The following is a 9,059-nucleotide window of genomic DNA, read 5'->3' as shown; positions in this document are numbered from 1 at the left end:
TTAACCCCCACAGAGTAATATTATTTCTCACATTTCCAGTTCCCAAGAGAGCTCACTTGAGCCTCCAGGCACAGACAACCTCCCCACCTGGATGATGAGCTCTGGAGGGGCATAACGCAGGGTTGGGTCAGGCCGACGTGGGTCCCAACTCCTCCTGACCAGTTGTGTGTGTGCCCTCGGGTGAATAATTTCTCTCTCAGAGCCTTGTGTACTAAGCTGTGAAATGAGAATCATAACACTTACTTCATAGGACTGATATGATGACCAAATGAGATAAGGTGTGGTCAGCACCTGGCTGAGATGTTATTGATAAACACTGTTGTCTTTTTGGTTTCTTCACGGCAGGGGTCATATTTCCTGTGTAGGTTCCTCCTACAACCTCTAGACCAGTGTCTGGTGCCAGCTGCTGCTCAGTAAATATTTGTTAGGGAAATACCTGCTGCTGCTCTAGTCTCCTGCATTTTTTGTTGATTTTCACACTGTGCTCAGTGCAGTCTTGGGGGTTCTGAGGAGGTGCCCAAGGTGCCCACCCCCATATATATATATATATATATATATATATATATATATATATACTTTTTTTTTAAGAAGGTATTCTGTGATTTAAAGTTTGAAAATAACTGCTTTATACTTGGAATAGCTTAGAGGAGGAATTTAGTTTTACGAATGACACATATGTCTATATCTTTATTCTCCAAAACATTAGCCACTGTAATTAAATTAAATTTAGACATTCAATTCTGTTCCTCAATTTCACTAGCCATATTTCAAGCACTCAATAGCCACGTGTGACTAGTGGCTACTATTTTGGATAGTACAATATGAACATTTCCATGATTGCAGAAAGTTCTGTTAGACAGCACTGGTCTATGGTTTATATTATTTAAATCATAGGACTTAATTGACAGTGGTCGGGTACTGTGTGCCGTAATATGTTTGCAGGCTTAAAGGGTAAGTTGAGTTGCCCATAGATGTAGGTTTGGGTCCTGCCATCAACTTGCCTACTGGACTGGCTTCAGGTTCCCTCATCTGTACCAGGGCGGGTCTGGGCCACATCATAGGTTTCCACCTATTTTATCTCCAAGGATCCCTTTGATTGTTACTTTGTTCCCTTGGACCCACACCCAAGTTTAAAATAAACTGCTTTATTAGGTAATAATTGGCTTACCATCCCACTTTTGTTAACCGGTACAACCGGTGCTATTTATAACTACCAACAAAAACCTCTGATCAGCATAAGATTACCAGAATTCTTATTTTGAGTTGAAGTAATTTCAGCCCAAAACTTAGAAATGGGACATTGTGGTTAGCTTAGCCTTATCTCTGATAATTGTATAATTTCCCTGGGGAGTTTTTCAAACATTGAAAATAATGTATTGATTGTTCCTCCCTGTCTCTGTTACTACTTTCTCCCACCCTTAGGGTTTAAGGTGCCCAAGTTAGGAATCTCCTGACTACATGATCATTTAAGATTTCTTTGAATTTTTAAAGGGATTCTGGGTCAAAGGAGGGAATGATCCCAAAAGTCCAATTTGGGAATTTAGAAAATCAATAAAAAGAAGCCAAATTATCAAATGCACAAATCAAACTAAAAATCTAGAATAGTTAGACTTTTCAGTGTAGAAAACAGGATGTGCAGTGTGATTGCATTTTAAAACTATATATTGGGTAAGACTTCTGGCTGTGGGAGAATGAAGAGGTTGGCAAATTCTCACCCCCAAAAATAAAATATAAAACTGGGCAAAATTATAAGAAACAATTTCAAGGCTTTGGAAATCAACCAAAGGGAAATAACAAATTGAGAAACATTTTGTCATGAAAAGCTGCATAAAATTTTATGAAAGAATGATGAGTCTGTGGCTTTCCTGCCTGGAGCTGCTCTCTCCCCTGAGCCCCTAGCACATTTAGCCTGATGATTTTACCAGGGCAATACTGGCTGTGAAAACCAGCAGCCTCACTATCAGAGGTGGAGTGGATTTGATTTGGAATGGAAGGTGAAAACCCACAACCAGCAGTGTTGTCAGTAAAAGTAGCAAACTCAGTAGGAATTGAAAAGGAAAACGCACAGCTCTCCTAGCCTGAAATTGCAGTCCTGGTTGAAGTGAGCCTCTGACGAGCCAGAAATGTAAAGGGGAAATCCTAGAAATGAGAGAGCCATAGAAAAGCTATATAATCTCTCCATGCATCCCTGGCTGACCAGGAAACTATGCATGTGTCTATGCAAGGGAGAGTCAAGAGAGCCTGGAAGAAAGTACAAGTCAGGCAGCCTTGAAAACTGACTGAACTCTGAATGAATTCCTTAACCCACACACACGTCCATCAGCAGAGGATGGATCTTATAAACTTATGGTGTTTGAGCACAATCTCTGCCTAATCATTGGCTGACCACTAAACTATGCAGACACAGGGGACAACCCCTAGGCAGCCAGGCTAAAAATTAAATATAAGAACTTAAAACAAACAAACAAAACAACTGAGCAGAGACATTAGTGGCCATACACTTGAAACCGAGCAGGACCCTGTGGGGCTCCTGGGCATGAAAGCCTTTCTGGGTCCCCCTTTCTAGACCTTCCCTGAGTTCCAAAGGGCAGGTTCAAATGGTTGTTAATCAGGGAAGGGAGGGGATGCAGAGACAAGGGAGGAGCAGTCAAGAAACAACAGTGCAGCCTTGGGACAGGATCCTGGTTCCCCCTCAAGGGACACACGTAACAATATCTTTGAGCTCTTCTGCAGAACTAAAACCCCCAAGAAATGGAAGATGTTAACTCCTTGATGAAGCATTCTTCATTCCAGAGAGAAGGTCACAGTTTGATAATCTTGAGAACCACAGAAGCTCATCAGGAGACCACCTGAGGCCTAATTAAAGGGATGCAGGCCCTGCACACACCCTGATCCTTATCAACAACCCCACCCTTGAACCATTGCTATAAAACTCCTCACCAAATCCCCCTAAGTTAGGACACACAGTTTTTAAGGGCACAAGCCTGCTGTGTCCCCATTTGCCTGTCAAAGCAATAAAGCTGTTCTTTTCTACTTCACCCAAAACTCTGTCTCCAAGATTCAATTTGGCACCAGTTCACAGAGGCCAAGTTTTCAGCATCACACTGCAGAGACACAGATTCTGCTGATTAAGTACAAGCAAGTTAATAAAAACAATAATAACCACCTCAGGAAAATAAATCAGAGTCCAGAGTTGCTACAGTATATTATCTAAAATATCAGGATTTCAACAAAAATTATGAGATGTGAAGAAACAAAATCTGATTCATACTCCAAAATAAATATGGCCCATGCTCAGGGGAAAAAGTAAACAACAGAAACTAACTCTGAGAGGGCCCAGGACTTAGATTTAGCAAGTAAAGATTTTTAAAGCAGCTATTATAAATAGGTTCAAAGAACTAAAGGAAACCATGCTTAAGAATTAAAGCACTGGGTAATGGCAATGACTCAACAAACAGAATCTCAACAAAGAAACAGACATTATAAAGGAAGAAGCTAACGGAAATTGAGTTGAAATATATATAGCCGAAATTTAATAATCTATGAGAGGAGGTCATAGAAGAGTCAGTGAACTTGAACATATTGGGTTGGCCAAAAAGTTCGTTCGGGCTTTTACCATAACATTTGACAGACCAAACCCGAACGAACTCTTTGGCCAGCCCAGTAGCTCATTAGAAATCATTCAATCTGAAGAACAGAAAGGAAAAAGATTAAGGAAAAATAAACTGAGCCTCAGAGACTGGTGGGACAACAATGAGCATATCATTGGAGTCCCTGAAGGCTAAAAGAGAAAGTGGCAGAAAAATATTTAATGACATATGGCTGAAAATTTCTCAGATTTGATGAAAACAACAATCTACAGACCACAGAAACTCAACAAACCCCAAGGAGAATAAATAAAAAGAGATCCACATCTAGACACATCATAGTCAAATTACTGGAAGGCAAAGACAAGAGAAAATCTTGAAACCACTTAGAGAGGATGACTCATCATGTACAAGAGAACAATATGATTAATGATCAACTTCTTGTCAGAAACCACGAAGGCCAAAAGAGAGTAGAATCACATATTCAAATTGCTGAAAGAAAAACACCTGTCAACCAAGAGTTCTATATTTAGTAAACTATTCTTTAATAATTAAAATGAAATAAAGATATTTCCAGATAAAGACTGAGAGAATTTGTTGCTAGCTGACCAGCTTTACAAGAAATACTAAAGGAAGTTCTTCAGGCTGAAAGGAACTGACACCAGATCGTAACTTGAATCCAAAGAAGGAATGAAGAACACAGGAAATGGTAAATACGTCAGTAAATATAAAGTTCTTATAAATATATTTATTTTCTTCTCTTAATTTCTTTAAAAACCATAATGGTTTGTAAAGCTGTAATTATAACACTATATTTAAGCTTATTATACATATATATAATATATAAACAATAGTAGCATAAAGGAAGGGTTGAAATGGAGTTATATTGGAGCAAAGTTGCTGTATTTTACTGGAATTAAGATTGAACTAGATTGTGTCAAGGTAAGAGGTATATTTTAATCCCTAGAGCAATCATTAATAAAATACATTTTAAAAATAGTTTAAAAATCAGCAATAAAGATGTTACACTTAAAATATTTGTTTAACACAAAAGAAGACAGTAAAAGGGCAACAGAAGAACAAAACAAATCTGCAATATATAGGAATTAAAGAGCAAAATGATAGACGTAATCCAATCCTATCAATAATTTCATTAAATTACATTATTAATCATTCAATGAAAAGGCAGAAATTCTCACACTGGCTATAAAACACAACTCAAAGATAAAAATAGACGGACAGTAAAAGAATGGAAAAATATTTGCTATGTAAGCAATAACCATAAGAGAGCTGAAAAGTCTATATTAATATCAGGATATATAGACTTTAAAACAAGAAATACACTGCAGACAAAGAGGTATTTCATAATGATGAAAATGTCAATACATCCAAAAGATATAATAATTATAAGTGTATACCCATCTAACAACAGAGGCTCCAAATACATGAAGCAAAAGTTGACAGAATTGAAAAAAAATTGACAATTCTGTAACTATAGAGATTCCAATACCCAACTTTTGATAATTGACGGAATAACTGGACAGAAAATGAATAATGGTAGAGAAGACTTAAATTGAGGAGAATACACATTCTTTTAAAGTGCATATGAAACATTCTCCAGGATTGATCATATGCTAGGCCAAAAGCCAAATCTAAATAAATTTTAAATGATTGAAATTATTTAAAAGATGTTCTTTAACCACAATGGAGTTAAACTAGAGATCATCAACATAAAGAAACTTGGGAAATCTCCAAATATTTGGAAGTTAAACAATGCACTTCTAAATAACTCATGGACAAAAAAAGAAATCAAAAAGGAAATTTAAAAACATGAATTTAAAATCAACAGAACAAAATATATCAAAATTTATGAGATGCAGCTAAAGCAGTGGTTGGGGGTAATTCATAACCCTGAATAGCTATATTAAAAAAGAAATATTACAAGTCAATTACATATGTTCACATTAAGAGTTAGAAAAAGCAGAATAAATTAAACCTTAATTAAGCAGAAGAAAGGAAACAACAAAGATCAGTGTAGAAATCAATAAAACAAAAAAACAAAAATAAAACAAAATCAATTCTATTAAACCAAAAGTATGTATTTTGAAAAGATTAAAAAAAAAAGAAAAACCTTTAGCTAGACTGAATAAGAGAGAAGACACAAATTATCAAAATCAACAATGAAAAGAGGGGACATCACTACCAATCTGATAAAAATTAAAAGAATTTTATGGCAATAACATAAAAGACACAAATTACCAAAACTTACTCAAGAAGAAATAGAAATTCTGTATAAATCTATAACAAGTAAAGTAACTATTGATGTTTAAACCTTTCAGTAAACTCTAGTAAATTATTTCACTGGTATAACTATAAATGGATTATAACCTTTAAAAACTGTGAATCACTGTATTGTATACCTGTAACTTATATAATATTGTAGATCAACTATACTTCAACTAAAAAACAAATCCAAAACAACCTAGTCTAGGTACTGCTGTGAGGGGGCTTTCCAGATGTAATTAAGATCCCAAATCAGTTGACTTTAAGATAGGGAGATATTCTCAGTGGGTCTGATCTAATCATATGGGCCCTTAAACGATGATAGACTTTCCCTGGTGAGAGAGTTTTGAAGCATGAGAGGAATTTGACATAAGGAAGTATTACAGACTGAACTGTGTCTCCCCAAAACGCCTTTGTTGAAACACTAACCTCGATGTGACTGTATTTGGAGACAGGGCCCATAAGAAAGTAATAAAGGTTAAGTGAGATCATAAGTCTGGGGCCTTAATGTGCTATAACTAGTGTCTTTATAAGAAGAAGAGACACCAGAGACCACCCCCTCTCTGCACACTCAAGAGAAAAGGCCATGTGAGGCCACAGCAAGAAAGCAGACATCTACAATCCACGAAGAGAGGCTCTCACCAGAAACCAATTCAGAAAGCACCTTGATCTTGGACTTGTGGACTTCAGACCTGTGAGAAAATAAACTTCCTCTGTTTAGGCAACCCAGTTTGTGGTGTTTTGTAGTGGCAGCCCTAGCAGACTACTACAGAAATATTCTCCACTTCATGTTTTGAAGACTGTGAGGGTCATGTGACGAGGAGTATGGAAAGTGGCCTCCAGCTGACAGCCATCAAGGAAACGGAGCTCCATCCTATAGCTGCAAGGAACTGAATTCTGACTCAGTCAATTGAGCTCAGAAGAGAAGCTCAGGATCCAGATGAGGACACCTAGACTTCAGCCTTATAAGAACCTGAGCAGGGAACCCCGCCATGCCATGCCCAGATGTTTGCCCTACAGAATAGGGAGTTAGCAAAGGAGTTTTGTTTTAAGTTGCATAAACAAACGAACAAATAATTTCACTGGTGAATTCTACTAACATTTAAGGAAGAAATAATACCAATTCTACACAATCTTTTCCAGAATAAAGAAGAGGAGGAAACACATCCCAACTCAATTTATTAGGGCAGCATTACCCTGATACCAAAACTCTCACCAGCAAAGCCAATTAACAATTCCTGGGAAATAAAAATAGAAGCTGGGCAATAAAATAAAGTCTAACCTGTCTCTTTCTTTTCCTTGGGCTTCTCTAGTTTCACTCGCTCACAGGGTGCCGCATGCAGAGGCCTTGCACCCAGCACATCAGACCAGGGTTCCTGCGAAATGCCTGCAGCCAACACCTCAGCTCCACGGGCCGTGTGCAGAGACGCTGCTCCAGCCCGGCACTGCGATCTAGAACGTGAGCAGCTGCGCAGGCTCCGTGAGAATTCTGCCCCCTCCCCAATTAAGGAGAACCCTATTAAGGAGCCCCACTCACAGCCTGTGAGGAGCGCGCGTGCTCTAGAGCGCAAGCTCGCGTCTCTCCTGTCTTTGACCAAAGAGTAAAGCTTTCCTTTGCTTCTGAACCAAACTCGGTCTCGTTCTATTGGCACAAAGGACACCGGGCAGAAGGACCCTTGTTGGAGACCAACTTGAGAGGGCTGGTAACAAAACTAGAAAAAGATATTACAAAAAATAAAACTACAGACTCAAATTCCTCATGAATATATATGCAAAAATCCTTAACAAAACATTAGCAAATCAAATCCAACAGGATATATAAAAGGATAATACATCACAACCTAGTGGGTTTTATGCTGGTAATCAAAATTATAAATAATAATTGTCTCTGGATCCTGGGATTATGGGTAGTTTGTTTTCCTCTAAATTTTCAATAATGAACATGGCTTAGTTCTTCAACAAGAATTTAAGGCGTCGCGCCCCGCCCAATGCTCCCTGAGCGCCGGGGGCGGGCCTGTGCGGCACGTGGCTGGAACCCGGGGGATATCCGCGCGGGCTTGAGCCATGGCTGAAAGTGGCCGGGCACCTCAGGCTCGGGCCCTCCTGCAGCAGTGCCTGCACGCCCGGCTGCAAGTACGTCCCGCCGAAGGGGACGCCGCGGCCCAGTGGGTGGAGGTCCAGAGAGGATTAGTGATCCACCTGTGCTTTTTCAAGGGAGCTGATAAAGGGCTTCTTCCCAAAATGGTTAATACACTGTTAAATGTGAAATTAAGTGAAACAGAAAATGGCAAGCATGTCTCTGTATTGGATCTACCTGGCAACATTCTTATCATCCCTCAAGCCACCCTTGGGGTGAGAGTAAAAGGAAGAAGCGTGCAGTATCACTCTAACTCTGGAAAAGAAGAGGGGTTAGAACTTTATTCCCAATTTGTGACTCTCTAAAAAAGAATTAGCTGCTAACAGCAAGTGTGCCGAAGCTGGGGTTGTGGTGGAACATGGTACTTACGGCAACAGGTGTTAAAGCTCGACACCAATGGACCATACACACACCTAATCGAGTTTTGAAAAATTAAAAGTTTCTACAGTTGTAATTAGATTCTCTTCCCCTTCTGCTTCAGTACACTCATCTGCAGCATTTTTAGACAAGAAAATCCTGGGTCCCATCCATAACTCTGCAGCCTGCTACTTGGACGACCTCGCCACGTCACCTAAACACGGGATCTCAGTCACCTTCCATCCTGCTTTCCCCTAAACTCACACTCAAAATTTTGAAAAATGCCTTGTATTCGCTTATAGTCATTGATAAGAACATGGAAATGTTCTTAGAGAGCTGTATTTAAGCATTTTGCAAAATCAAGAAAAATATGTTTCTTATACCCTCAAATGTATGTAATATGTAGTGAAAATCACTATTTGTGTTACGGTTACAATTATAATTTTGTCAATTTTGTTTTAGTATTTCAGATTTCCATATTTTGAATGAAATATGCAATTTACTATTCCTTCTAATAACATCTATGAAAATGTAATACAAAAATGTTATTGTACATTTTAATATTATTTTCCAAGGACATCCAAGTGCTTTAAATTATTTTAAGAATCTTTAGTTGATAGAGCAATAAGGTATGGGGGACTAAAAGTTGTTTTTATTTAATATACTAACGGCTTAATATTCTGTTTCTCAGTTTT

At 38.4% G+C, this 9,059-nt stretch overlaps 1 pseudogene across 1 annotated transcript; it reads left to right on the top strand.

The window, feature by feature from the left end:
- Positions 1-7,931: 7,931 nt before the first annotated feature.
- On the top strand, positions 7,932-8,435 carry LOC307195300 (D-aminoacyl-tRNA deacylase 2-like; annotated as a pseudogene). The gene has a single exon. The product of its transcript is annotated as a D-aminoacyl-tRNA deacylase 2-like (transcript).
- The last annotated feature ends 624 nt before the right edge of the window (positions 8,436-9,059 follow it).

This window comes from Stenella coeruleoalba (assembly GCF_951394435.1).
Source record: "Stenella coeruleoalba genome assembly, chromosome: 12".
Lineage (NCBI taxonomy): Eukaryota > Metazoa > Chordata > Mammalia > Artiodactyla > Delphinidae > Stenella > Stenella coeruleoalba.
This window is presented reverse-complemented; position numbering and strand designations above follow the sequence as displayed.